The sequence below is a fragment of the Schistocerca piceifrons genome, chromosome 2 (assembly GCF_021461385.2).
Source record: "Schistocerca piceifrons isolate TAMUIC-IGC-003096 chromosome 2, iqSchPice1.1, whole genome shotgun sequence".
Taxonomy (NCBI): domain Eukaryota; kingdom Metazoa; phylum Arthropoda; class Insecta; order Orthoptera; family Acrididae; genus Schistocerca; species Schistocerca piceifrons.
Genome location: NC_060139.1, coordinates 68,466,374 through 68,476,480, shown reverse-complemented (window position 1 = coordinate 68,476,480; position 10,107 = coordinate 68,466,374). Strand labels below are relative to the sequence as shown.

The 10,107-nt window shown below is 35.9% G+C and overlaps 1 long non-coding RNA gene across 1 annotated transcript; it reads left to right on the top strand.

The window, feature by feature from the left end:
- Positions 1 to 7,188: 7,188 nt before the first annotated feature.
- Positions 7,189 to 8,390, top strand: LOC124776838. Its single transcript, XR_007015658.1, has 2 exons — positions 7,189 to 7,304; positions 7,393 to 8,390. It is a non-coding gene; the product is annotated as an uncharacterized LOC124776838 (long non-coding RNA).
- Positions 8,391 to 10,107: the final 1,717 nt, after the last annotated feature.

The window sequence follows — 10,107 nt, the reverse complement described above, 5'->3', positions numbered from 1 at the left end:
TTGGTTGTGTGTGTAAACCTGTTTTATAAGGGATATAGCACTCCTAAACAAAGACCCAGTCGTTATTTACTTTCGAATAACAAAAGCCAGTTTCGAGTACTTGTACAGCTGTGATTTGAGGATTATTAAAAAATCCTGTACTAACATTAGAGTTGCAGTCCTGGCTGGAGTGAAACGGGAAGTGATGCTTTGGTATTTGACATAGGGCGATTACCTGATGTCTTCACAATATTTATATCACATTCTCGTAAGTATGGTTTCATGGTTCTTACATAATGAGTTGGATGCTGAGACCTGAAGTCTTATTTGGAAGCTAATATTTTCACTGTTGTAAATTAGTTCAAAAAGACAAATGTTGAAGTTATTCAATTTCGAATTTTGGACTTATGCTTTCTGAAATTTCAATAAAAGACACTGTAATTTACTTAATGGTGAAAATTAATCTTCCTTTATTAAAAGCTACAGTGGAGCTGAAGTTATACTCCTGTAGAAACCTTGTTACTTCCCTTCTTTAATTCACTGAACAGGTATAAGTGCATTCATGTTGCCACTATTGCAATAATTTTCACCATTTGTTGAATTTCACTAAATACTCAATAATACCTGTTTACTCACAAACATATCTTACCAGTGCATCAGATAATAGGACCTGCTTTAACCACATAAACGAATCATTTTTGCTGATAATTACAATTACAAAACTTTTAGCTACCAGCAACTTTAAATTCAGTCACATAGATAGGTGATATTACTTTCCTTTTATAATACTCAGAATGTTGTCATTGATATGGGTGTATATACTTTAGAATAAAAACAGACACATCATGTTGTTAGAATTGCTTGGTCGTCCACTCACCATATAGAATGTACTCTTAAGCCACACTATTTCATTGTCTTTATAGCTGTGCACTTACCATACAGCATAATGTGTGCAATTTTTGTATTGATAAAGTACAGCAATTAAATTATTTTCATCCAACATTCGCAAACTGTCTTACCTGCATTTTAAATTAACTGCAGGATTTTTTTCTCGACATATATAAAAGAAAGCGACAAGTCTCCTATTATGATTTATTTTGTTTATGACTGTATATTTTTACTCAGCTTTCAGATCTTTTTGGGTTCCAGATGGACCTGCAGAGCTACCAATCTAATAAGATTTTAATAGTTTGTCATGTTCACTGTTGTAGGCTTTGATAATGCTTATTTTATCTTTTGTAATAAATAATCGACTGGGGATATGTTCCCACATACCATCAGCAACGATAAGAAGGGTACAGATGCGCGGTAGTAGTAGTACTAGGTTTTCTGTTTTCATAAACAAGATCGCTTCTCATAGAGTTCAATAAAATGTACAATTATTGTTAACAACCACTTTTTAGACATTTTTAGGTAGTGCAAAGCACACACAGCAAAATTATTGATACAAATATCAGAACATAGATGCTAATCTTAAAGCACTGAATACAGAAAGTAGCAACAACGTTTTTTGTCTGGAATGCCAACAACCAAGTGGTGCCTTTGGTCGGTTGAACGAAACATAGTACAAGGCAGCCATTTTGGACCCAATTAATACATGAGACTAAGCACAAGAATTGATCTAATTTGTAGTTATCTTTGTATAGGGGATGTGTAAAACATACAGACTCATTTTATGTTATATTCAGCGCCTAACAAAACTTTCAACATACCTCTGGTTAAGAATGCAGCAGTGTTGTGCAGTAAACTGCTATTTGGGATCAGAGCATTATTGCTGGTTTTTCCAAGTGCCTCAAGCTGAAAGGGATCCAGAAAGATGCAAAGCTGCAACGAACTGGAAAGAAAGATACATTTCCATCAGAGTTTGCTAGATTATATGAAGTAGACAAACATTTCTCTCATCATCAATGAATTAACAATGACCATTTGTATAGAATTATTTGGGACTGGCAGCACAAGTTCGTGGGTAACACAATTGGTTCAGTGGTAGATTTCAAGTGCAAGGTTCGCAAGATTAAGCACGATTCAGGTCAATTTTTTCCTAATTCCTTCTTGTTCTCTTCATTTAACATTACTATCTCCTTAATTTTGCATTATTCATAATGGAGTTATGTAAGACGTTTAAAATCCATATCATATTACATTTCAATACCTACTTTCATTTTATACATAATTAATTTGAGATGAATCCTCAAGAATGGTTAAGAAACTATATTTTATGCTTCATGTAGCTCATATTCCGAAGAAAACCTTTACAATTGCTGACCACATTATTCCTCCCAAACAAGTCATTAAGGTTCAACTCTCTCGACTGATACTGTTGTAAAACCGAATGATTTCGACACAGAAAAGAACTAATATTACCTGGAATCTACAAGAAAATGTAATAACACCAGAACATTACTTATGATAAAATGGAAATTGGTACTGCTTTATCACTTTATATCATAGTGTTTCAGCGGCAGTTTGGTATAGCTGAACAAAAGATACTTTAAAGTTCTGCTGAAACTAATTACTTGATAGACATACAGTAATTTTCCAGTGGTTTAAATTAATGACTTCAAAGAACAAAACACTACATTATGTAAATCTGTTGAATACAAACAAGATGATTCTGTGCAATTACTCATGAGTATTATTATTCTTTTTGAAAATTTTAAAATTTGTTTAAGAAGTGCCCAGAGAACAGAAGTCTTTCTGGCAACAATCACAGCAATTAACAATCAGAACTAACTTCTGATCGAAAACGATTTCCACGGTGTTTTCTTGTGTGCATGGATCAGTAAATAATCCTGTTCCAGATTCCCTCAGTTTTAAGACAAATCTACAAATTTAGACATAAGTGACATAGGTGAGATTTCACACAAGGTAGAACAGTCTCTGCATTGTCTTGCAGAGAAATGTACAACAAATTAGGCAGAAGTACATGTTGTGCGATGTGTTCCATGTACTACTTTTAGCTAGTGAACAGCCTGAATGTGATTGAGTTCGTAGTTTAAATGAACTCAAAAATTACATGACCCATGCCATAATGCATGTCAGATGCAGCACATAACACAGTTCAAATTTCAGAAAAAGTTCTTCATTTTGATGTAAAACAAGTTTTGGAATTGAAGTTTTCACTCCAAGCACTGGAGAGAGATTCATGTAATGCAGCCAAGAATCTCCTTCACAGTATTCCATCTTGTCACTCTATCACAGAGAAAATTGTACAGGGGTTTTTAACAAAGGACTGTACATACTTTTGAGGAAATATAACTAACAGATAAAGAACCATGCCACTGCAAAATGTGGCAGGAAAAGTATAAGCACGAGCAATGCAATAACGTTATTATAAGTGGCATTCACTAGACAGATAATTTATTTTATATATTTTTTTGGCTAATTGTAGTTACTTAAATATGAAGACAGTTATCATCCGCAAAAGACACAGAAAGATTAAAGTCAATAACTTGTAAAGAGAACTATTTGTAAGTTTTTTAATATGTCCTGTGCTTCCCAAATATCTCCCTCATGTAAGCGGAATGGGCATTATATATAATTCTATTATATCTACAGCATATGTTATTTATCACAAATGTTTAGATTAGATTAGATTTACTTTCATTCCAATTGATCCATAGTGATGAGGTCCTCCAGGATGTAGAACATATCAGAAAAATAACAATACATGACGAATATTTACAACTCAAACAAATAAGCTAACATACCATTCCACAGATCCCAAGTGGAATGATCGTCATTTTTTAATGAACACTATATGAAAAATCATTCTCCAAATACTAATCCACTGAATTTAAAATAAAAAAGTTTTTTTAAAATTTATTTATAAGGTAAAAAACGTGGAATACAGCTACTACAATACTTATTTACAATGAACACATTACTGCACTGAAATTGTGCAGAAGTTATATTGTACTTATATACATACACACACAAATCAGTTGGTTCTACTGAGAAATTCATCAATGGACTAGAAGGAGTTGCCCACCAATAAATCCTTTAGACTTCTCTTAAACTGAATTTCAATCGTTGTTAAGTTTTTTATAGCTACTGTCAAGTTATTGAAAATGTGTGTTTCTGAATAATGCACACCTTTTTGTACAAGATTAAGTGACTTTAAATCCTTAAGATTATTCTTATTTCTAATATTGATTCCATGATTTGAGTTGTTGGTTTGAAAAAGTGATATATTTTTAATGACAAATTTCATTAAAGAATAAATATATTGAGAAGCAGTAGTTACTATCCCTAGTTCCATAAACAGGCTTCTGCAGGATGTTCTTGAGTTCACACCACATATAACTCTTACTGCACGTTTTTGTGCCTGGAAAACTTTAGCTTGGTTTGATGAATTACACCAAAAAATAATCCCATATGACATTATGGAATGAAAGTAAGCACAGTATGACAGCTTTTTCATTTTTATATCCCCTATGTCTGACACAATTCGCTTTGCAAATAGAGATTTGTTAAGACGCTTCAGCAGTTCTGTGGTGTGCTTTTCCCAGTTGAATTTGTTATTAAGCTGTAATCCCAAGAATTTAACACTGTCCACTTCTTCTATCTCCTTGTCATCATGTGTTAGGCATATACTCTTCGGACACTTCTTACAAGTTCTGAACTGCATGTAGTGTGGTTTTTCAAAGTTTAGTGACAAGGAATTGGCTAGGAACCAGTGATTAATGTCCACAAATATTTTATTAGCTGATCTTCCTAAGTCTACACTAGATTTGCTATTTATTGCAATGTTTGTATCATCAGCAAACAAAACGAACTTGGCATCTGGTAATGTTACTGATGAAAGGTCATTGATATACACAGGAAAAAGTAAGGGCCCTAAAATGGAACCTTGTGGGACCCCACATGTAATTTGTTCCCAATTGGATGATGCCTGCTTGATACATGTCTTTTTCCTAATAACATCCTTTGTTTCCTGCCGGAGATAAAAGATTTGAACCATTTTGCAGCATTTCCTGTTACACTATAATAATCTAATTTACTTAAAAGAATATTGTGATTTACACAGTCAAATGCCTTTGACAGATCACAAAATATACCAGTTGCCTGCAATTTTTTATCTAATGAATTAAGCACCTTTTCACTGTAAGTGTAGAAGATGAAGTGTAGAACCACTTGTATGAATATCAAGAGCTCAGATGGAAACCCTGTTCTAAGCAAAAAAGGGAAAGCAGAAAGGTAGAAGGAGTATACAGATGTTCTTGAGGACAGTATTATGGAAATGGAAGAGGAGCTAGATGGAGATGAAATGGGAGATATGATACTGTGTTTGACAGAGCAATGAAAGACCTAAGTCGAAACAAGGCCCTGGGAGTAGACAACATTCCATTAGAACTACTGACGGCCTTGAGAGCCAGTCCTGACAAAACTCTACCATCTGGTGAGCAAGATGTATGAGACAGGCGAAATTCCCTCAGACTTCAAGAAGAATATAACAATTCCAATCCCAAAGAAAGCAGGTGTCGACAGATGTGAAAATTACCGAACTATCAGTTTAATAAGTCAGAGCTGCAAAATACTAAAGCAAATTCTTTACAGACGACCTCGGAGAAGATCAGTTTGGATTCAGTAGAAATGTTGGAACACGTGAGTCAATACTGACCCTACGACTTATCTTAGAAGAAAGATTAAGGAAAGGGAAACCTACGTTTCTAGCACTTGTAGACTTTGAGAAAGCTTCTGACAATGTTGTCTGGAATATTCTCTTTCAAATTTTGAAGGTGGCAGGGGTAAAATACAGGGAGCGAAAGGCTATTTACAATTTGTACAGAAACCAGATGGCAGTTATAAGAGTCGAGGGACATGAAAGGGAAGCATTGGTTGGGAAGGGAGTGAGACAGCGTTGTAGCCTCTCCCCGATGCTATTCAATCTGTATATTGAGCAAGATGTAAATGAAACAAAAGAAAAGTTTGGAGAAGAAATAAAAACTTTGAGGTTCGCCGATGACATTGTAATTCTGACAGAGACGGCAAAGGACTTTGAAGAGCAGTTGTACGGAATGGACAGTGTCTTGAAAGGAGGGTATAAGATGAGCATAAACAAAAGCAAAACGAGGATAATGGAATGTAGTCGAATTAAATCGGGTGATGCTGAGGGAATTAGATTAGGAAATGAGACACTTAAAGTAGTAAAGAAGTTTTGCTATTTGGGGAGTAAAATAACTGATGATGGTCGAAGTAGAGAGGATATAAAATGTAGATTGGCAATGGCAAGGAAAGCGTTTCTGATTTGTTAACATCGAGTATTGATTTAAGTGCCAGGCAGTCGTTTCTGAAAGTATTTGTACGGAGTGTAGCCATGTATGGAAGCAAAACATGGACGATAAATAGTTTAGACAAGAAGAGAATAGAATGTGGTGCTACAGAAGAATGCTGAAGATTAGATGGGTAGATGAGATAACTAATGAGGAGGTATTGAATATAATTGGGGAGAAGAGGAGTTTGTGGCACAACTTGACTAGAAGAAGGGCTCGATTGGTAGGACATGTTCTGAGGCATCAAGGGATCACCAATTTAGTACTGGAGGGCAGCGTGGAGGGTAAAAATCGTAGAGGGAGACCAAGAGATGAGTACACTAAGCAGAGTCAGAAGGATGTAGGTTGCAGTACGTACTGGGAGATGAAGAGGCTTGCACAGGATAGAGTAGCATGGAGAGCTGCATCAAACCAGTCTCAGGACTGAAGACCACAACAACAACAACAACATGGATTAATTAAAATGCCATATTTTCAGTGACGGGCATACGAAAATCATCACTTTTTTCGCTTTACATTTCCAGTTGAAATCAGAAAACAATTAAAAGCCGTAGGCCATTGTTTGTTTTACACATGCCCATATAGCCTCTTTCACTTTTTCATAAATAAGAATTTAACCGTTCTGTCTATAGCGTCTTGGGTCCAAAACTGCGACCGGCCCTGAGTTTGCGCTTCTTTCTTTATACAGAGCTTTAATTAACCGATGTTGGGAGAAAAAATGTGTCGTTACAAACTTAAGGCGACTTCAGCTTTGGTAGTTTGGCTAAATATGTCGCCACTTGAGTGAAACCGCAGGAATTTAGGTGTTACCAAATGCAACTTCTGTGACACCGTAGCGGTTGGTCATCAAATGGCGCCATTTTTGTTGCTTTATTCTGTCTTCTCTGCATTTATATTTGTTCCGTGCGTAATATCTTACATGTTGATTAACCTTGGATAAACACGAAGTGTTTGTATGACAGTTGACAGTACTGTGAGTAGAGTTGGAGATGATAGTTAGTGTCGGTCGTATTTAGTTGTTCAGCAGAAGTTTGGTGATTGATAATACATGTAATGTTATTACGGTGATGCACAGCACTCAATTCGTTCTTATAATTTATGCTCTTCTATATTACTTTGAAAGTGTGTGATATTTCAGACCGTCTCGTCATGGCAGACAGCGAGGAAAAAGCACTGATGCTAATGTCAGAAGCGGAGAAGAAATCGAAATCAGCTAAAGGATTTTTGGGGACTTTAATGGGAGGGAACGATAGCACAGATGAAGCCATCGACTATTATGAAAGGGCAGGAAATTTATTCAAAATGAATAAAAATTGGGACAGTGCCGCAGACGCCTATCTTCAGGCTGCGAAACTACAGAAAAGGGTAGGTAGACAGCACGACGCAGTGATGAATAAAGTTACAGCCGCTAACTGCTTCAAGAAAACGAATCCGCAAGAGGCTGTACATTGCTTGTTGGAAGTTGTCGAGTTCTACAAAGAGACTGGGAAGTTTGTTATGGCTGCCAAACAACACCAAGCGTTAGCAGAATTGTATGAGAAACAGCTCTTGAACTGGCAGCAAACCGTACATCATTATCAAGAAGCGGCCGATATGTTTTCTGCAGAAAATAGCACAGCCTCGGCGACCAAATGTCTATTGAAGGTAGCAGAATATTCTCTTCAACAGGAAAACTACACGAAGGCTATTCAGATTTATGAGGATGTTGCTGAAGCTGCCCTTCGTAGCGCCTTGCTAAAATATAGTGCCACTGATTATTTCTTCAGGGCAGCATTATGTCATTTTTGTGTTGACACACTGAACGCACATAACGCCTTGATGCGATATGCAGATATGCATCCAGCATTCGAAGAATCGAGAGAATATAAGTTGCTGAAAACTCTGATTCAGCACGCAGAAAATGAAGATGTTGACGCTTTTTCGGAGGCAATCATTAGTTACAATTCAGTATACCGAATGGATGAATCTTACATGAAAATCCTTGAAAAGATAAAAAGCCACATTGATAGTGTTGATCTTCGATAAGCAGGATATTTGACGTTCCTTTGCAGTATTTTATCGCTCGTTGTGAAGAGTTGTGACAAAAATTGTAGATTATTTAGAGAACAGTCATTATTAAAGAATTCTGTGCTGTGATATTACTGTCCCCTGTCTCATTATTAATGTAAGATAATGTTTGTTAGCGTATACTGTTTCACCAAACAGTATGCAGTTATGTGAAAATTGCTTTCGTAGCTATGAAGAACTTTGTTGTCAAGTGTGACATGATATGTCCACAAATGTCAGAGTTCATAGGTGCATTGAACCAGATCTGATAATTAAAGTTCCTTATAGGCTACTTAGAAATATACTTTTTTATTGTCGTAATATTAGGCAGTAAGTATGGATTTAGATTACTTCTGTTATTTGTTGCACTCTTATGGCATGATCATTTGTGTTACTGTAGTTCCCGGTACTCAGATGATCACAGTTGTGAATAGATTGCTACGGCTGTAACTTGTTACACTAACTGTAGCCTAATGGTGGGGGTTCTTAAGTTTCTTCTACAGCTGTAGTGTAGAATAATGCATTTTATGGCTTCATACGAATCGGGGCAGCTTCAATATTTTGGTCATTCTTTTACTAAAGTTTTCACTGTAATCTGACACAAGAAATTGAAGATTACAAGGGGGGGGAGGGGAGGGGAGGGGGGAAGAGAGTGAGAGTGTGTATATATGTTTGGAGAGGAAATATGGTGTGGCTGTGGCTTCTTATATATTACTTTTTAACAGCAGTATTATCTCTGATACATTTTTAATATACAAGAAGTGCTTTAACTTCCATGGGAGAGGGAACCTAGTTATAATTATTTCTTGGTGACAGTTTTTATCATAATTCCACGTAACTTATCTACTACTGTAAGATATTCTGTAATATTGCCTAAATTGTACATTTTCAAGCTAAATCATATTTTTTTTCTAGTATGTACTAAATCCACAACACTATAGTATGAAGGTATCCTTAACTTAATACTGAAAAGAATTTTTATTGCTTTAGCTTGATTAGTATTCAGGTTGTGCCACACACGTGGATGCCAAGAGATGTTATAAGCAGTTCATGTATAATGTATGGAGATCTTTTCAAAGTAATAGCATTTAAGGTATGTTCTTTTCTTTATGTAGAAAATATTCGTAACAAATGCAGGCTGTATCTTTCATTCCACAGAGGAGTGTTCAGTTGGAATACTTTGTGGCAAATTGAAATGACATGTTCAACAGTCAGTTTGTCTCATCCTTAAGGACATATATATATGTCTTTCCAAGCTTTTCATTCATAATACTTGTGTTTACCAAAACAATGAACTTTTGGAGACAGTTTGAAAACTGCGTTTCGAAAGGAATAACATGATGTCAAAAATGGGCTTCTGATGTGAAATAATTGTATATGTAAATACAAGACAGCACAGTAATTAAATGACATTATCATCAGTTCGTGCACCTCATGTCTATTAGATTTCTGCGACAGAGAGGTAAATAAGTGTAACCATAATGGATGGTAGCTAACAACTTTCCCTTCGAGATTTTCTGTGTCAGCTGTTACTATGGAAGATGGTCACTCCTGCATGCTGTCCAGTAAAACATGTATCCTTCTCCAAAGGGTCTTGAGTTACCAAAATATCTGCATTGCTTGAAGAGGGGGGGGGGGGGGGGGGGAGGGAACCTGCTGCACAATGTGTTAGAAAATTTGTGTGCTCTTATTTTTATCAAATTCATCATTAAACTTCTTTTAAACAAGGAACATTGTTTTCAAATTTGTGGAATATTTTTTTACTCTAGCTACCTTGTATTAAATATGAAGTCATAGGGGCTTCTTC